A 17,984-nucleotide genomic window follows, 5' to 3' on the forward strand; every position below is an offset into this window, starting at 1 on the left:
TCACTGTTCATCCCAGAGGCAGCATCGATCGACTTCAGTTAGCAGCAGTAGCGAAGGAATCATTTGATCGGGTTCTGTCGTGGAATTGTCACGACAGATGTCCTAGAGCAAGGACTTAGTCATAGGGCCATCGCACTAGGAAGCTTAAAGGGGTTAATCGGGACAAAGGACACGAGAGGGTTTTTATAGTAGTTCAGCCCCTTACGATGAAGGTAAAAGCCTACGTCTAGTTGGGATTGGTATTGCTGAGGTTTCGATCTCCAAGAGGCTCAAGTCGCCGGCTTGGTTATCGACTTAGTTGTTTCTCGCCCTAAACCGCCACCGGGTCGTCCCCTTATATACACGGGTTGACGCCTGGTGGCCTACCGAGTCCCGGCCGGCTTATAATCGTGCCCGGCTCGGTGACTTCGTTTACATGCCTTTCTTTCCAAGTCTTTCCTTACATACGGCGGTTTACAATATCGGGCCTTAAGCCGGCCCCAGGCCTTTGGGCCTTCTATATGTTTCATAACCTATCATCTTGAATATATATTGGGCTTCTTATGTAACCCGCCATTAGGGCTGACCCGGCCCCTCCTGGGCTGGTCATACTGTTGTAATATCCCCAACATTAGGCCCCAGGTTGACTTTGAACTTTGTTCTCTGTCAATCTTCAATACTTAGGTGGAATCCATCCTTTGTCTGAAAACTTCTGTAACCCGCCGTGATGTCATCTTTTAGAAACACAAAAAACCTTCATGAAGTCATCTTTCGACGGATCTTTCATTTTTTTAATGCCTTCCGAGAATCTAGGCGTCCGTTTATTTTGTATAATCATTATTCGGGTCTCCTTGATTTTCGCGCCCGCCTGTTCGCTTACTCCCTTATAAATAGGTACCACTTAGGTCTTTTTCATTTTGCTCCTTCGGTCGTCTTCCTCCTCTCACTGCTTCGCTGCCGCTCGAGCTCTGCCACCGCCGCAGATCTCCTCGTCTCCACCTCAGGCCGCTGCATCAACCTGACTTCTCCAGAGAAACGCGATGAACCTCCGCAGCGAATCCGCACCCGTAAGTCTCGCCTTCTCAATCTTTTAAGATGTGCATTAGGGCTTTGCGAGTTCGTCGGTGTTCTTCATCGTTCTTCATGAACTTTCCTCGTAGTTCTTCCCCTGCAACCTCTAGGGATCCAAAAAGGAGATATAACTCGTGCGGTAGTTGTTTGGCATCCATTTTGATAGCCGTAGATCCCTTTTTCTCTGCATAGATGCTTCTTTATAGCCGACGAACTCATGTGTACCGGGTTTTTAGGTCTAGAATATTTCCTTTTTAGAACAGCCATTTGATCCAAAATAATAATGATAGCTTGGTGGAACTTGTTTATGCCAACACTTAGCTAAATCTACTTTCTGATAAAATCGGTAGTCATGGCGGCTTACCGTTCCGGCTTTCTTTTCCATATATGTCATTAGCCCTTAGTTAAGCCGCCGTTACTTGTTTTACACCTTCAACCTTTAACTGTTAATTTTACCGTAAACTAAACCGGCAAGTTGTTTTTTCTTTTTTAGTCGCTTGCACATCATGCCGTCAAAGACACCCACCATCTGCAATTGGGTCCCCTCAACCATAACCGAGGAGCGTTTAAAAGAGTTCTTCCTCATCGGGTTTCTGCCCTCACAAAACATCATGTCTTATCGTGCTCCTGACCCGGAAGAAGAACGACCAAATCCAAAAGCCGGCGAAGTGATTGTCTTTACTGACCACATGAATCGGGGCTTCTCACCGCCCGATTCAACGTTTTTTAGAGAAGTTCTTCACTTTTTCAAACTCCATCCTCAGGATATCAGGCCCAATTCCATATCCAATATTTGCAACTTCCAAGTGCTCTGTGAGGTATATCTTCAGCAAGAGCCGATTGTGGAACTATTTAGTGAGTACTTCTATCTGAACCGGCAGAACGAGTGCACCAATGGCCTTAGCTTAGAGCTTGGAGGCATCTCAATTCAGCGTCGGCAGGGTGCTGTCTTCCCTCTCATAGTTTTGCCAAGTCACCCAAAGGATTGGAATCAAACTTGGTTTTACTGTCAGGACATCTCACCCGCCAATGAGAAGCCATTGCCGGGTTACCGCCCCGATCGTCTTGATGCCAAGTTCGCACTGCGAGACAAACTTACCGTTGCTGAATGCAAGAAGTTGCTTCCCTCTATCAGAAGAATCGACAGTTTGTTGGGAAACGGTTTAACCGGAGTCGACCTAACCCGCTGCTGGATTTCATGGCAGATTATTCCGTTAAGCCGTCGTTCAAAATTGATGTCTGAATATGGTGGAGACCCGGACGACTCTCTTCGTCACAGCTCAGTTGAACTCACCAAAGAAGACATTGTTTCAATGTCAACCCTTTTGGTGAATGTGAAATATGAAGAATGCAGCATTGTTGGGTTAAATCCCTTCTGCAAGCTTAACCCGGTACCAGAGGTAAGTATATTTTGATCTCTTTTCCTTTGTGTTTTATCCAGCCATATTTGTTTATTACTGATCCTTCCTCTTGTCTTTGTAGGTCAACTCTGACTTTTGGAAAGTGAAATACGATCACGAAGCTGCCAAGAAGGCGAAACTCGCCGCCATGAACGCCAAGAAATCAACCCGGAGATCAAAGAAGAAGAAGAAGAAGAGGACCATTGCTGAAGATTTAATGAAACTTGATGACGCGTCTGACTCGGAGGTAGCCCTTGACTCCCTTGGCCAATTTTTTAACAATCTTATTGACACTGATCCTTACTAGGACGACACTGGGGCCAGTCAGGCCGAGGAAGTAGAGGTAACTATCATTTCCTCCGACTCAGAGCCCTTACCAAGACACAAAGTTCGATGAGTGATCCGTAAAGTAAGGTTTTCTAACCCCTTAGCTCACTTGGATCCCAACTTTCATTTGAAGAAGCAGCAACATGAAAGCCGCTGTGAAGTTGGAATTGAGGATGAACCGACTGTTGTCCTTCAACAGACCCCTCGGAAACGCCCGAATGAGGTTTAATTATTACTGTCTTTAACTCATTTTAATGAATCCTGCTCCTTACATTTCTTTTAACTCTTTCCTTTATCCTTTCAGGAGGTGTCTCGTTCTTCAGGTGACTCATCACAAACACAATTTCTGGCTTCAATAATCCCAATCCTCGGAGCCGTCCCTTGACAACACCACTATGAATCCTTCCACAGTTGGAACGTCAAGCTCAACTGACCCGCCGTCGCCACGTGTTCAAGATGTTCAAATTACTGGGAGTCGCTTTGTTGAGCCGGGGAACCCAACGATGTTGGCTCGGTGCATAGCTAAGCAAGAAGCATTGGACAGGCAGAAGGTTCGCTTTGATGTTGCCAACTATGACCGTCTTAATGCCAGTGATATCTTATCTGGCTATCTCAGTCATGTACACTCCAGCCGTGAATCTGAGATCGAGATGGTCAAGTAGCTTCAGTTGAAGTATGAGGTATGTTGTTTCCGGTTTACTAATATTCCTTCAGCCCCCAAGTCTGTAGATTATGAGAGAAACGGAATAACCTGTAGACTTAAAATATAGGCTGAGACTTTTACCTCTGAATATTTACCTGATATTAATAGAACAAAACTTCACCCATAGTCCCCAAGGACCGGTTTATTTTGATCATTAATGAATCAGTACTTTTAGAATTTAAAACCGTCTTCAAAGTACTTACCACTCTGGTTTAACCTTGATAGACTTGCTGAACTGCGTGCATTAGCCCCCAAGTGCCAAGTGTTGTTACTTTGTAAAGGACTTGGGACTTCAAATATGTTGGTAGAGTCGTAAAAATTTGATTTGGCATACATTAGCCCCCAAGTGTCGAGTGGTTTATTCGTAAAGTACTTGAGACTTGAATCTTGAAATTGAATACTGGAATTTGAAACCAAGTCTTGACTTATCTGAATGTTTTCATAGAATGCATTGTCTGAACTGAACTCTCAATTGACTAATGCGAAGACCCGGCTAGCGAGTCATTAGGAGTCAGAAATCAAATCTTCCACCTCCAAGCTGCAAATAAGTCTTTCTGAAATGGAAAATTTGAAGACCAGCTTTGCTGCCAAAGAGAAGTCTTGGGAAAATGAGAAGACACTTCTGACCCGACGAGCTGAAACAGCCGAAACAGCTTTGAAAGAAATTTCAACAGAGCTAAACGGTTTAAAGGGCTGGGTGTCCCAGATGGTCGCTGCTATCTTTGGTAAGCTTCCTGATTTGATCTTTCGTATATTTTCCTTGTCAAACCAGAGTATAATCTGCCAACTGACTCTGTGAAAAATATATGTAGGGCCACGAAGTAAGAATCTGAACCAAGACCCGTTGATTAAGCTGAAGGCAGTATACACTTTAACTGCACAATTGTACATCGGCGCACAACGAGCTCTGGCTGCCATCTCTCCTACTAATCAAGGGTCTAACCGGATCAGTGACGTCCTGAAGAAGCTGTCCATCCTCCCTGCCAGGTTCCAAGAAGTGAAACACTCCTGCGCGCGAGCCGGAGCTTTGACTACCCTAAGACGCTCCAAGGCTTGGGTGCCAGATCTAGACCCGGCGGACATGGCAAGGGGCTATCCTACCGTGAAGGAGGACGGGTCTCCTTTTTCTCAGGATGACTTTATAGCCTGCGTCCGTGAAGTCCGGCCTCAGGCGACTAGCCTTGGAGATGACACCAATGTGGACAAATATCAGCCGGGTTTTGATAGTGAGAATAAGAAGATGGCCCCTCCCTCATATAAAGTAACAAACTTGATCCCACCGGTGAGAGAAGATACATTTGCCCCGAGGTTGACCCGGTCGGCCTGATTGACAACGAAGCTGAATTTGCCGCCATGAACGGCTATGACTGGTCAAAACCCAACTTCCAGCAAATTCAGGATGTTGAGCCGGCGAGGGAGGGACAATGATCATCTTCATAGGCTTATAAAGCCTTGTAATAACTTAGCTATTAAAACACCGCCTGTTTGCTTTTGCTATGGTGCACAAAATACTTATATGTGAATCTGTGTTTCAGATGTCAATGTATGCATTGCTTAACGTTTGTCTCTGCAATGTTTAAACCTCTGTTCCTGTGAATATAAGAAAAAAGGCTGGCAAGGCGGTTTAGAACCAAAACAGGCTTAAAACACCTAATTTACGACCCATATTTTTACCTCAATAAATAGCAGAGATAGATAAATAAAGGATAAGGTTTAATAATAGCTCTTGACTTAATGCAGCAAGTAAGCACGTATGAGCAAGAACCATACCTTGTCCTTGTTGATCCTTAGATCGCCGGTTTAAATAACCCGGGTGATAAATTGATAATTCAATAGGTATGAAAAGTTAATACTCCTTGAATACTCAATGATCATCATATCTTAGTAGCTCGTACCTTTGGATCCTTGAACCACCGGCTTGAATAACCCGGGCGGCTGTGTTGTCCAATAATTGAGCCAGCGAAGAAAACCAGGCTATCTTATTTGAAACAACAAAAACTCAAAGGCAAGCAACGGATAATAAACATAATTTTAACTCTGTATTCAAAAGGTTGGGGGTTTCTGATTCGAATACGATCAGTAAACCGGACCAAAGGGGTTAAGCTAAGGTTCGAATACGACCATATAGCCCCAGTGGCTTTGGCATTGCGCCGGTCAAGAGGGTACCGACAGCTATGTTCTCTTTGGTTCGAATACGACCTATGTTTGAACAGGAAGCCCCCAAATGACCTTGAGAGGTTTTTAACGATCCTGATTCGAATACGATCCAAGTCGGACTCAAAAGGGGTTGAGCTATGATTCGAATACGATCAAGAAGCCCCCAAGTGAGTTTGTCCTTGAGCCAATCAAGAGGGTTACGACAGCTATGTTCTCTTTGGTCCGAATACGACCTATGTTTGAACAGGAAGCCCCCAAGTGACCATGAGATTTGCAACTAGATTCGGATACGATCATGAGCTGGACCAAAAAGGTTAAACTTGATTCAAATATGATCAGCTCCTTAATAGTCATTTGTAAGAAATAATAAAGATGTATAATCTGTGAAAAAAGAGACCGATGGTCTTACTTTATTGCTTATCATAGTATATACAATGTGAACATATGTACATGGTGAGAGCCGGTGGCTCAGGTGTAATATGGCCGAAGTTGAGCAATGTTCCATGGCCGGCGGGTCTCCTCTTCCGACTTACGTGAGTCTGCATGCTCTCGAACGTCAATGAGGTACTAGGACCCATTGCTTAAATTTTTACTGACCACAAAGGGTCCTTCCCAAGGTGGGGATAACTTGTGCGCATCTGAAAGATCTTGGATGAGTCGGAGCACCAAGTCGCCTTCCTGAAAAGTCCTGGACTTAACCCGGCGGCTGTGAGAATGACGCAAGTCCTGTTGATAAATTGCTGACCGCGCTGCTGCTAAGTCTCTTTCTTCATCCAACAAGTCAAGCGCATCCTGTCTGGCTTTTTCATTGTTAGCTTCAACATAAGCCGCCACATGGGGCGAGTCATGACGGATGTCACTGGGCAATACTGCTTCTGCCCCATAAACCATGAAGAAGGGTGTGTAACCCATAGACCTGTTGGGTGTAGTATTGATGCTCCATAACACTGAAGGAAACTCCTCTACCCAACAACCCGGTGTTCGCTGTAAAGGAACCATAAGCCAGGGTTTTAGCCCTTTCAGAATTTCCTGATTGGCTCTCTCAGCTTGACCATTGGATTGAGGATGAGCTATAGAAGAAACATCAAGCCGGATGTGCTCTCGCTGACAAAATTCTTCCATAGCCCCTTGGGATAGATTAGTGCCATTGTCTGTGATAATACTGCATGGAAAACCGAAACGGAAGATTACTTCTTTCATGAACTGAACCGCCGTGACTGCGTCACACTTACTCACAGGCTCCGCCTCAACCCATTTGGTGAACTTATGAACAACCACCAAGAGATGTGTCTTTTTATCCTTAGACCTTTTGAAAGGTCCTACCATGTGAAGCCCCCAGACTGCAAACGGCCAAGTGATTGGAATCATCCGGAGTTCCTGAGCCGGCACATGCGCTCGTCGTGCAAATTTTTGACATCCATCACATCTACTGACCAGATCTTCTGCATCAGCGTGAGCCGTCAACCAGTAAAAACCGTGACGAAACGCCTTGGCCACTAAAGATTTTGACCCGGCATGATGACCACAATCGCCTTCATGGATTTCACGAAGAATTTCTTGACCTTCTTTGGGAGAAACACATCGTTGAAACGCTCCGGAAACACTGCGATGAAACAATTCTCCATCTGAGATCGTCATGGACTTAGACCGCTGGGTTATCTGTCGAGCCAAGGTCTCATCCGCTGGCAGCTCTCCCCGGGTCATGTAAGCCAAGAATGGCACTGTCCAATCTGGGATGACATGAAGAGCCGCCATCAACTGTGCCTCCGGGTCAGGAACAACTAAATCTTCCTCTGTGGGCAACTTGATAGAGGGGTTATGCAAAACATCTAAAAAGGTGTTGGGTGGTACCGGCTTACGCTGAGACCCTAGCCGGCTTAAAGCATCAGCTGCTTCGTTCTTTCGACGGTCAATGTGTTAAAATATCCTGCAACAGCATCGACCTCTCGGTGATAAGCCGCCATGAGAGGGTCTTTGGAATCCCACTTGCCAGATACTTGCTGAGCCACTAGATCTGAGTCACCAAGACATCTAACCCGGCTCAAGCTCATCTCCTTTGCCACTCGAAGACCATGGAGCAATGCTTCATACTCTTTTGCATTGTTAGTGCATGAAAACATCAACCGTAACACATAACAAAACTTATCACCTCGTGGGGAAGTTAATACGACTCCAGCCCCCGAGCCTTCCAATTGCCTGGATCCATCAAAATGAATAGTCCAATATGTGTTGTCCGGTTTCTCTTCTGGTATCTGCATATCTGTCCAGTCATTGATGAAGTCAACCAAGGCTTGAGACTTAATTGCAGTACATGGAACATACTTCACCCCATGAGACCCAAACTCAATTGCCCACTTGGGAACTCTCCCCGTGGCTTCTCTGTTTTGAATGATGCCCCCCCAAAGGAGCAGAGCTAACCACAGTGATTGGATGTCCCTGAAAGTAATGCTTAAGCTTCCGGCTTGCCATGAACACCCCATAAACAAGCTTCTGCCAATGTGGATATCGTTGCTTAGATTCAATTAGCACTTCACTGACATAATAAACCGGCCGCTGAACCGCATGCTCTTTGCCAGCCTCCTTGCGCTCTACCACCATAGCCACACTAACAGCCCGTGAGTTGGCAACCACGTATAACAATAGCGGCTCTTTCTCAATTGGAGCAGCCAGGACCGGCGGCTCAGCCGGTTGTGCCTTCAGATCTTCAAAGCAGTGTTCGCAGCATCGCTCCAAACAAAAGCATCCGTTTTCTTCATCAACTGATATAGAGGCATAGCCTTTTCCCCTAACCGGCTCAAAGCAGCCACATGACCCACCAGTCACTGAACATCATTGACGCATGTTGGTTTGGCTAGGGATGTAATTGCCTTCATTTTCTCTGGGTTAGCTTCAATACCTCGGTTAGACACCAAAAAACCCAAGAGCTTGCCGGCTGGCACTCCAAAAACACACTTGGCCGGGTTAAGCATCATTTTGTGAACCCAGAGATTATCAAAAGTCTCCTTCAGGTCCGTGACCAAGGTTTCCTCCTCCCTAGACTTCACCACTGTATCATCCACATAAGCATGAACATTGCGCCCAATTTGATTGTGAAGGAAATTCTGCACACACTGCTGGTAAGTCACATGGGCACTCCTAAGCCCAAAAGGCATAGACACATAGCAGAAAGCCCCAAAAGGAGTTATAAACGCTGTCTTCTCTTGATCCTTGACAGCCATCTTAATCTGATGGTAACCGGAGTAAGCATCTAAGAAACTCAACCGTGCGCAACCTGCCATAGCATCAATGATCTGATCAATACGGGGAAGAGCAAAAGGATCAGCCGGACAAGCTTTGTTCAAATCTGTGTAATCCACACACATACGCCAGGTGCCATTCTTTTTTAGTACAAGCACCGGGTTAGCTAACCATTCTGGGTGAAAGACCTCCACAATGAACCCGGCTGCCAAGAGCTGGGCCACCTCTTCCCCAATGGCCTTGCGCCTTTCTTCATTGAACCGTTGGAGAAATTGTCTAACAGGTTTAAACTTTGGATCAATATTAAGAGTGTGCTCAGCGAGTTACCTCGGGACACCCGACATGTTTGAAGGTTTCCATGCAAAGATGTCTCGGTTCTCACGGATGAACTCGATGAGCGCGCTTTCCTATTTCAGATCCAAGTTTGCACTAATGATGAACTGTTTGGATGAGTCGCCAGGTACAAAGTCAACCATCTTGGTGTCATCAGCTGATTTGAATTTCAATTCCGGCTCATGCTCTGTTGTTGGTTTCTTTAATGATGTCATGTCTGCCGGGTCAACATGATCCTTGTAGAATTTTAACTCCTCTGTAGCACAAACAAATTATGCATAGGCAACATCACCCCGTGAAAAACAGTGTTGGATTGTTTAAGATCCTTATCCGTCAATCCCATCCGGTGGAATGTCTCATAGTAGAGGATGTTGATGCTGCTGCCTCCATCCATGAGTACCTTAGTAAACTTATACCCACTAACCTGGGGTGCCACTACCAAAGCCAAGTGACCCAGATTATCAACCCGGGGCGGGTGATCCTTTCTACTCCACACAATAGGCTGCTCCGACCAACGTAAATAACATGGAATTGTCGGCTCAACGGCATTGACGGCCCTCTTGTGGAGCTTCTGGTCCCTCTTACATAAACTGGTAGTAAAGACATGATATTGTTCGCTACTCAACTGCTTTGGGTTGCTCTGATAGCCGGATTGCGGTTGCTGCTTATTCCCTTGGCTGTGTTGCTGATTATATCCTCCTTGGTGACCAGGATAACCCTGACCGTGAAAACCTCCTCCGCTTGAACCGGCGCCCGGGCCCTGAAAGCCGCCTCCACCTAAGCCGCCACCTGGTCCGTGACCCCCATCAGATGCATTTGATTTTTTAAACGCCTTCATGATCGTGCAGTCCTTCCACAGGTGGGTGGCCGGCTTCTCACGGGTGACGTGTTTCTTACAAGGTTCATTCAACAGTTGCTCAAGGGTAGGGCCTGACCCGCCCGATTGAGGGGGTTGTCTGCCTTTGCGCCGCTGATTACCACCATGTGCATTAGTATTAGCAACAAACTCATCAGCTTTACGTTTATTGCCTCCCTGATTCGTCGAGTTATGCTGGTGATTCTTGCCGTTGCCATTCTTCTTTCCCTTCATTGCCTTTTCTTCGTCGGACACCGGGTCCTTGGTAGTGTCAGAATCAGCGTACTTGACAAGAGCCGCCATTAAGGTTCCCATGTCATTACAGTCATGTTTAAGCCGCCCCAGCTTCTGCTTCAGAGGTTCAAAACGGCATTTTTTCTCCAACATCAAAACTGTTGAACCGGCATCCATCTTATCAGATGAATGTATTATCTCCTTGACCCGGCGCACCCAATGGGTTGTAGATTCTCCATCCTCTTGCTTGCAATTGGTCAGATCCACAATCGACATGGGCTGCTTACACGTGTCTTTAAAGTTCTGGATGAACCGCGCTTTCAACTCTGCCCATGAGCCGATAGAATTTGGAGGTAATCCCTTCAACCAAGTCCGAGTTGTTCCATCTAACATCATGGTAAAATACTTAGCCATTGCAGCGTCGCTCACCTCCAATAGCTCCATAGCCATCTCATAACTCTCAATCCAAGCCCCCAACTGTAGGTCGGCCGTGTAGTTAGGCACCTTACGAGGCCTCTTGAAATCCTTGGGCAACCGCTCATTGCATATGGCTGGGACTAAGCAAGGTACGCCTCCAGTTCTTGTGGACACTCCTCCTTCAATCGAGGTTGCTGGATAAGCCAGAAAGGTTTGGTGAACCGCCTGCTCTGCTGCTATCTGAGCCGCCCGTTCCACCTCTTGACGAATCCTCTCCTGATCCGCCAAGTTAAGAGCTCCAGCCCACACCGGCTCATGCATGTACGGCCGGTTGTAGCATTGAGCGTTACTTGACATTTCTGCGGACTCCATGTGCCTACTATAGCTCGGGCTCCGGCTTGGGTGAGGGGTTGAATGAATCCTGTCTCAACTGTAAGAGTATGCATCCTGCTGGGCCAAAGCTATCTGAAGTAGTTCTCTTACCCTCCGAGTTTCAATGGCTGCTGGCGAATCGCCTTCCATTGGGAGAGCTGCCAAACGAGCCGACGCTGCGATGAGGTTTTCCATGGAGTTGGAGAAGTGACCCGGAGGTGTTGCTACATAACGAGGAGGAGCTGTATTTATGCGAGGCGGCTCCATGGTCCGTGGCTGGACCAGTGCACTGGGTGTCGCGACCCATTTTGCTTCCGGGGGGTTGCTCCCCCTAGCTCCGGGTGTATGGAACAGGTTCCTCGGATCCAGTGTTAGAGGCAGACGTGACTGAGTTTTCTGATGCCTCCTTCTCATGACCTTGTTTGATGCATTAAGATCCACTGAGAGACGGAAAGTTTCTGCTTGAAGTTGTTGGGCACGAGCATCCAGAGCTGCTCGTTCTTCTGCCACCCGGGTTTCTTCCGCGGCTAAATTTTCCTTTGCTTGCACCATCTCCTCCCGCACGCGTGCCACTTCTGCGTCATGTTGGGCTTTATCCGCTGGTTCTACCACAACGGTTAACAGAGCCGTCAGTTTACCCATGAGGTCCATTAGAACCTAAGCCGGGGGGCGCGCGGGGTCTCCTAACCCGGCAGCTGCCGACCCGGTGGCTGCTGCTGTCGCTACGGTGGAGTTCTGCCCGGGCTGCATCCCCGCTATGAAGACTCTGGCCCAATTCGGCGGCTCAAGGGAGTCTGGAATACTGCTGCCATTGGAACAGCCCCCGAGCATGCCGTCTTGCAGTTGGTACAAAAGAGTCCATTTCACCTGTTGATGATGCAGTATCAGAGCAGATGGCCGTCTCCCCGCCTTCCATCGATCCTTCGGAGTATTCACCACCATGGTCGCAGCCTACGAAGGCATGCTTCACAATAGATTGAATACGGGCGGACCCGGCGCACTGAGCCGTTTCGATGAGGTTGGTGTGGACGCTCGGCTCAGGGCCTGATTCGTCGATCCGGCTGATGAAGACGTGAATTCCGCTGAAGGGGACTCGGTACCCGTACTCGATCGAGCCGGCCTCGGGGCCCCAGCCTTCGTCGTCGATGTAGAGTTTGCCGCGACGACTCTTGGTCATCCGGCCCACAGCGTTTCCCTTGTGCCCTTCAAAGTTGCCCTTCAAGAACTCAAATCCACCATGCGCTGGCCCCACGGTGGGCGCCAACTGTCGTGGAATTGTCACGGCAGATGTCGTAGAGCAAGGACTTAGTCGTAGGGCCATCGCACTAGGAAGCTTAAAGGGGTTAATCGGGACAAAGGACATAAGATGGTTTTTATACTAGTTCTGCCCCTTACGATGAAGGTAAAAAGCCTACGTCTAGTTGGGATTGGTATTGCTGAGGTTTCAATCTCCAAGAGGCTCAACTCGCTGGCTTGGTTATCGACTTAGTTGTTTCTCGCCCTAAACCGCCACCGGGTCGTCCCCTTATATACACGGGTTGACGCCTGGTGGCCTATCGAGTCCCGGCCGGCTTATAATCGTGCTCGGCTCGGTGACTTCCTTTACATGCCTTTCTTTCCAAGTCTTTCCTTACATACGGCGGTTTACAATATCAGGCCTTAAGCCGGCCCCAGGCCTTTGGGCCTTCTATATGTTTCATAACCTATCGTCTTGAATATATATTGCGCTTCTTATGTAACCCGCCATTAGGGCTGACCCGGCCCCTCCTAGGCGGGTCATACTGGTAGTAATATCCCCAACAGGTTCAGTTAACAGCCACCGATCGATCGCTCGGCTTCAGTAATGCGTAGCCTGCAGTGCAATCGCTCGGGTTCAGTTAGAGCCCAACGCCTCGCTCGGGTTCAGTTAGAGCCAACACCTCGCACACACGCGCGTATGTGTATGAGAGAAACACGCATCGCTCAGCCCCCGACCTCCCATCGTAACCGGGAACTCCCCAAAATTTTCCTCGCCCTCGCTTCTACCACGTTTTTTTCCGTCATGTACGGCCCAAAGAATGTCATGCAGCTGCGTCTCCGGCCCGCCAAGGACGAAAAGCCCATTTTCTGTCATGAGTTTTTGTCATAGAAGTAGGAGCCCACCACATCTATGATGATACCGGGTTTTTTCACAATTATCATCATAGAAGTGTCATATGTATGATAGAAAAAAATTTCGTTCGGCCCAAAATGTCACGGATGTGTCTTTTTTTGTAGTGATAGTACCCTCTCTAGCTAGGTTGTTTTATAGATTGTCGTTGTGATGGATGATATACATGAGCAAGGCACCGAGTCACGAGTATGACCATTGGTGTTGAGGCAGGTGAATACATGCTCGGTGTTCGCGGAGGCCTCTAGCAAACGTCTAAATAGTAATGTCAGGCACCGCCGGGGCGCGCAGGTGACGGGCTCGCTGTTTGCGTTACGCCATGAGCAGGGCTTTGATTGAGAGGGAGACAAGCATGCATTAGCATGGTTTGATAGCGTGAGTGTGAGTGTCTACACGTGTACATGCTACTTGCCTCTATGGATGGTGTGCGCTAATGTGTGCATCATGCATAATATAAAAACAGTTTGTGCATTTAACGCAAAGTATTTCATTTTGATTTGGCTGACAAGTGTGTGTTTCCACGACGAGTCTGTGGTTTGATTCCTCACATACGCATAATTTTGGTTTTTATTTCTTTCTCCACTGCAGGTAGGCCCGCATAGATAGATAGACAAAGAACACGAGCTGATGAGGCGCATGCGGACTGTTTGACTGGTCAACTAGACAAATACGAAGCTATACGCTAACCCAGTGACCGTATAATCACCATATTCATATACAATGATCAAAGTGAGCTATCAAGACAAGTTCGATGACCGCCAATGCATTTTACTCGGTAATAAATGACCGGGATTGAAGGGGAATCCGAATTTCCTTCGTCTTCTGTCCTTGAGCTCTTGACAAACCAATGCACTATACGGTTGTCCAGCCACTCCACCTTAGACTTGTCACCAAGCGTCCTTCATGTCACCGCGCCGCACACTAACCAGTAAGGAAGCGATGGCATCCTGCCGCACCGAGTTCCTCGCCGCCCACAACCGCACACAAAATGGTAGGGAAGAGATGGCATCCCGCTGTGCCGAGTTCATCGCCGCTATCGACCTCACACCTACGTGGGTGGAATTTGAAGCTGCCAAGGCTAAATGGGCGGTAGAGCAGGAGGCGACCAAAGCCGCACAGAGGGAGCGGAAAAGTTAGAAAGCACTCAAGAAAAGAGAGGCCCGCCGCCGCAAGAAAGAAGAGGATGCACGCGCTGCTGCGGAGAGGTCGGCAAAGATCCAAGCACGGTGGGGTGTCGCTGACAAAACCGGGAAGGAGAATAACGGCGTCTGGCCATCATGTGAGAAGTATTAGTACTAGTAGTTAGTGTGTGTGTGTGTATGTGTCGCCCGTACGTTTGTTTAATTAATTACGATCATGTACCAGTACTAGTTACTACTATAGTTTTTAGAGAAAATTACCAGTACATTATCCTAGACTCAATGGAAAAATTCCTATCCTATGCATCAAATGGCATCTCTTTCTATATAGGAATTGAGATGCATGTCATCTCAGTTCCCATGATTTTCATATTCCTATAAAATTCCTATCCTATGAACCAAAGGAGGCCTCTGCTGGAGTAACTACTATAGCTAGCAGTACTGTTGGTACAATATTTTTCTTCAAGAAGCAGAATTCAACGAAGTCATGACGGTTCCTTTGTCCGAGCAACTTCAAAGTGGGAAAGGTTGGGCCGGTGATTTGATGGCTCATTAGTCATTATTACTGCGACATGACGACCGGGGTGACTCTCCCTTGGAGTTATACGTGTGTGGCAAGTGGACCAGGATGGTCGACATCCCACATGTCGACGAACAGAAGTATTCTTTCTGATATCGAGGAGCAAGGAAACCGTGTGGTATAGTATCACTGCTAATTTATATTTATTTTTTATTTCTGATGAATGCTAGCGTTTCAACTCTTACGAAGAAGGAGTGCCAAACATGGCACGTGCTGGATGTCCCACACGTCAGCGAAAGGAGTGGGACATGAATAGCGTGGTAGAGCGTCTCCACTTTTTCCACTTCTGGGTTGGAGACCACACATAGTAGTACTAGTGGTATGAACGATACAAAGTGCGACCTGGAGAGAAAGACACGTATAGTTGGAAGGTCTCAGGGCATACACATAAACAAATATAAAACCTAATATGTGCCTCCAAATAATATAGTAGTAGTAGAGTCCTTAGGCACGTACTCCATAACATCACCGTGCATTGCGCGTACAACATTTAGTGGTAGTAAGAGACAAATGCCTATATGCCACGCATGTTCATACTATTTGTGGGCGACGCTGACCATTTCACTCGGGAAGCACGCGCCAGCAAGAGAGGGGGGTTGGGTCGGCCAGGGCGGTCAGATGTGGGCGTGGTGGTGGTATTGGTTTTGAACCGTTTCAAGTGTAGTACTGGTAGTTTGCAAAATTAATCAATTATTGCACTCAGTTTCCTAAGAAATTGTGGTAAAAAGGTTACTCCACAGCCCGCTTCCCTTCTCCTTCCTCTTCCACCGCCCGCGCACGTCCACACGAAGCGATCAGCCAACCCTTATATAGGAGTGCTAGCACAAAAAGATGCATGCATGACCACTAAAATTTCCAGATTAAAGCGCCGCTCTGGCGGGAGTATGGCGTATGTCGTTACCTTTGGCCGGGCCATGGCTACCGGGCAACAGCGACCAGAGAAGAGGTGGTGGGAGGGGAATGAATGCAGCTACTGTTTGGGTTCGCCGTCTGGCTCAAAAAAATGTGCACCATCACGTGTACCCGTGGGTGCAAAAATTGTAACATACGTGTCTGCTTAAGTGGGCGTCACGTAACTGGTGTGTGTGTGTGTGTGTGTAAGATTCTGAGAGACAGAGTGTGTGTGTGCGACTCTACTCTTCAGACATGTACTCAACCTTTTGCATCGGGATATAAGTACAATGGTATTACACTTTAGCTAGTGATTTACGTGGCCATGTTAACGTGGTTGTGTAAAAAAATGTCACTTCCTACTTGTGATTTGTGTTATATAATTACTAGCAAGATGCACGTGCATTGCACGGAACATCAAGATGCATTTTTTTACAAAACACATGTTGTGATTGACCCATGTAGGAGTAATCCCATGTGTAAAAACTAATGATATCTCAAGAATTTTATCGGAAAACTGGTATCTCGAGAATTTTATCGAAAAAATGAAAGATGAGAGATAAGGTGAGGAGGAGTGCAGCGTGGTGGTGACTGGTGGTTGGACTGGGCGGAGGCATGGGGATGGGCGGCGCCGGCAGGCGGCAGTGGCCTGTTGGAGATATGCCCTAGAGGCAATCATGTATGATGATATTTCCTATGTGTTTATGAATAAAGATAGTCCTTGGACATTATCAATGATGTGTATCAGCAAGTACGTGACTTGTTTGTTGGGACTATGCATTGTATGATGAACGTCCTAAAAAGTCCCTAGTCAAAAGGGCCGTGTGGACGCGCAGCCGACTAGACTAGCATATGACACGGTCGATGGCTTGTTCTCACTAGCCATGGAGCATTGGATGCTAACGAGATAATATGGACTCAGAAGGATCTGGTCGGATTCGACATAGTTGGATCCGAGTTGAAATAAGGTCTAAGTCGGACAGACCCAACTATGAGACGCAACGATATGTCATTTGTGAGTCTCTAGTACAACATATGTTCTATGTCCTAATACCTAAGCTGGCGCGTGTACTCGGGATGGTGACAGACTTGCTTTGGGCCAACCAAACGCTACTCCGTGACTGGGTAGTTACAAAGGTAGATTTCGGGCTTGTCCAGACCCATGCTGCGAGACATGGTCGAGCAAGATGGGATTTGCCCCTCCGATCATGAGAGATATACTCTGGGCCCTCATGTGATCCGACCAAGATAAGCATGGCCATGCAACAAGGATTATGAGATAATCCGGTTTATAGTCGGCATCACTGGAACGAGAAAGAGGTCGAACTAGCGCAAGGATGATAGACTCTCCTTGAGCCCGACAAAATATATCGTGTGGCAAAAGGAATGGAAGTATGATGTACAGGTTCGCCTAACCAGCTTCATAGTCTGCTTGGTGTTCGGCATGCCTTGCTAGGGGCCGCTACCAATCGTGCATTTTAGAGGTGATCCGAACTGTGACCAAGGCGGCTTGAACCTAAGGGGTCGCGCGCTTAAGGGAAGGAACCTACGAGGTCGGATCCGAGGACACTGGTCGAATGTGATCCGAGCTCTGTTCAGATTCTGGTTGAGTAGACTTATGGGCTTTAGGGTCCGTGTGAAGCCCAAGTGTTGAACCCGCGATGGACGCCTATATAAAGTGAGGGTGCGGCACACTCAAGCGGTTGATCGCTTTGGCGCTATCACTAGGGTTTGCATGTGTTGCGAATAGACACCTCCACTCGCCGCCGGTTGTGTGATCGGACCTAGCAATCCGCCGCATGACGTTCCTCCTGCACGCGTGGATACCGTTAGAGGCTGTGCACTTGCGCCGCTCCTGCGAACCTGTACGTGGGAACCGACGACCGGCTATTCGAGGGAGATCGGACGAGGAGGAGAAGATCCATGCGGACACGCTGCCCCAACTCTTCTTCCGCTGCACGACACTGCACGTCTAGTGGTAACGAACTATGATCCATCTCCCGAAGCATATTCTTGGTTGTTCTGCGCGTAGGAAATTTTAATTTGCAGTCGACGCACCCTACCTTAGAACCCAACATGACCACCATGCTAGATTGTTCTAGAGGCTTCCTTTTTTAATTGCTCAGCAATGAGGCTGTG

Source organism: Triticum aestivum, chromosome 5A (assembly GCF_018294505.1).
Source record: "Triticum aestivum cultivar Chinese Spring chromosome 5A, IWGSC CS RefSeq v2.1, whole genome shotgun sequence".
Classification (NCBI taxonomy): Eukaryota; Viridiplantae; Streptophyta; class Magnoliopsida; order Poales; family Poaceae; genus Triticum; species Triticum aestivum.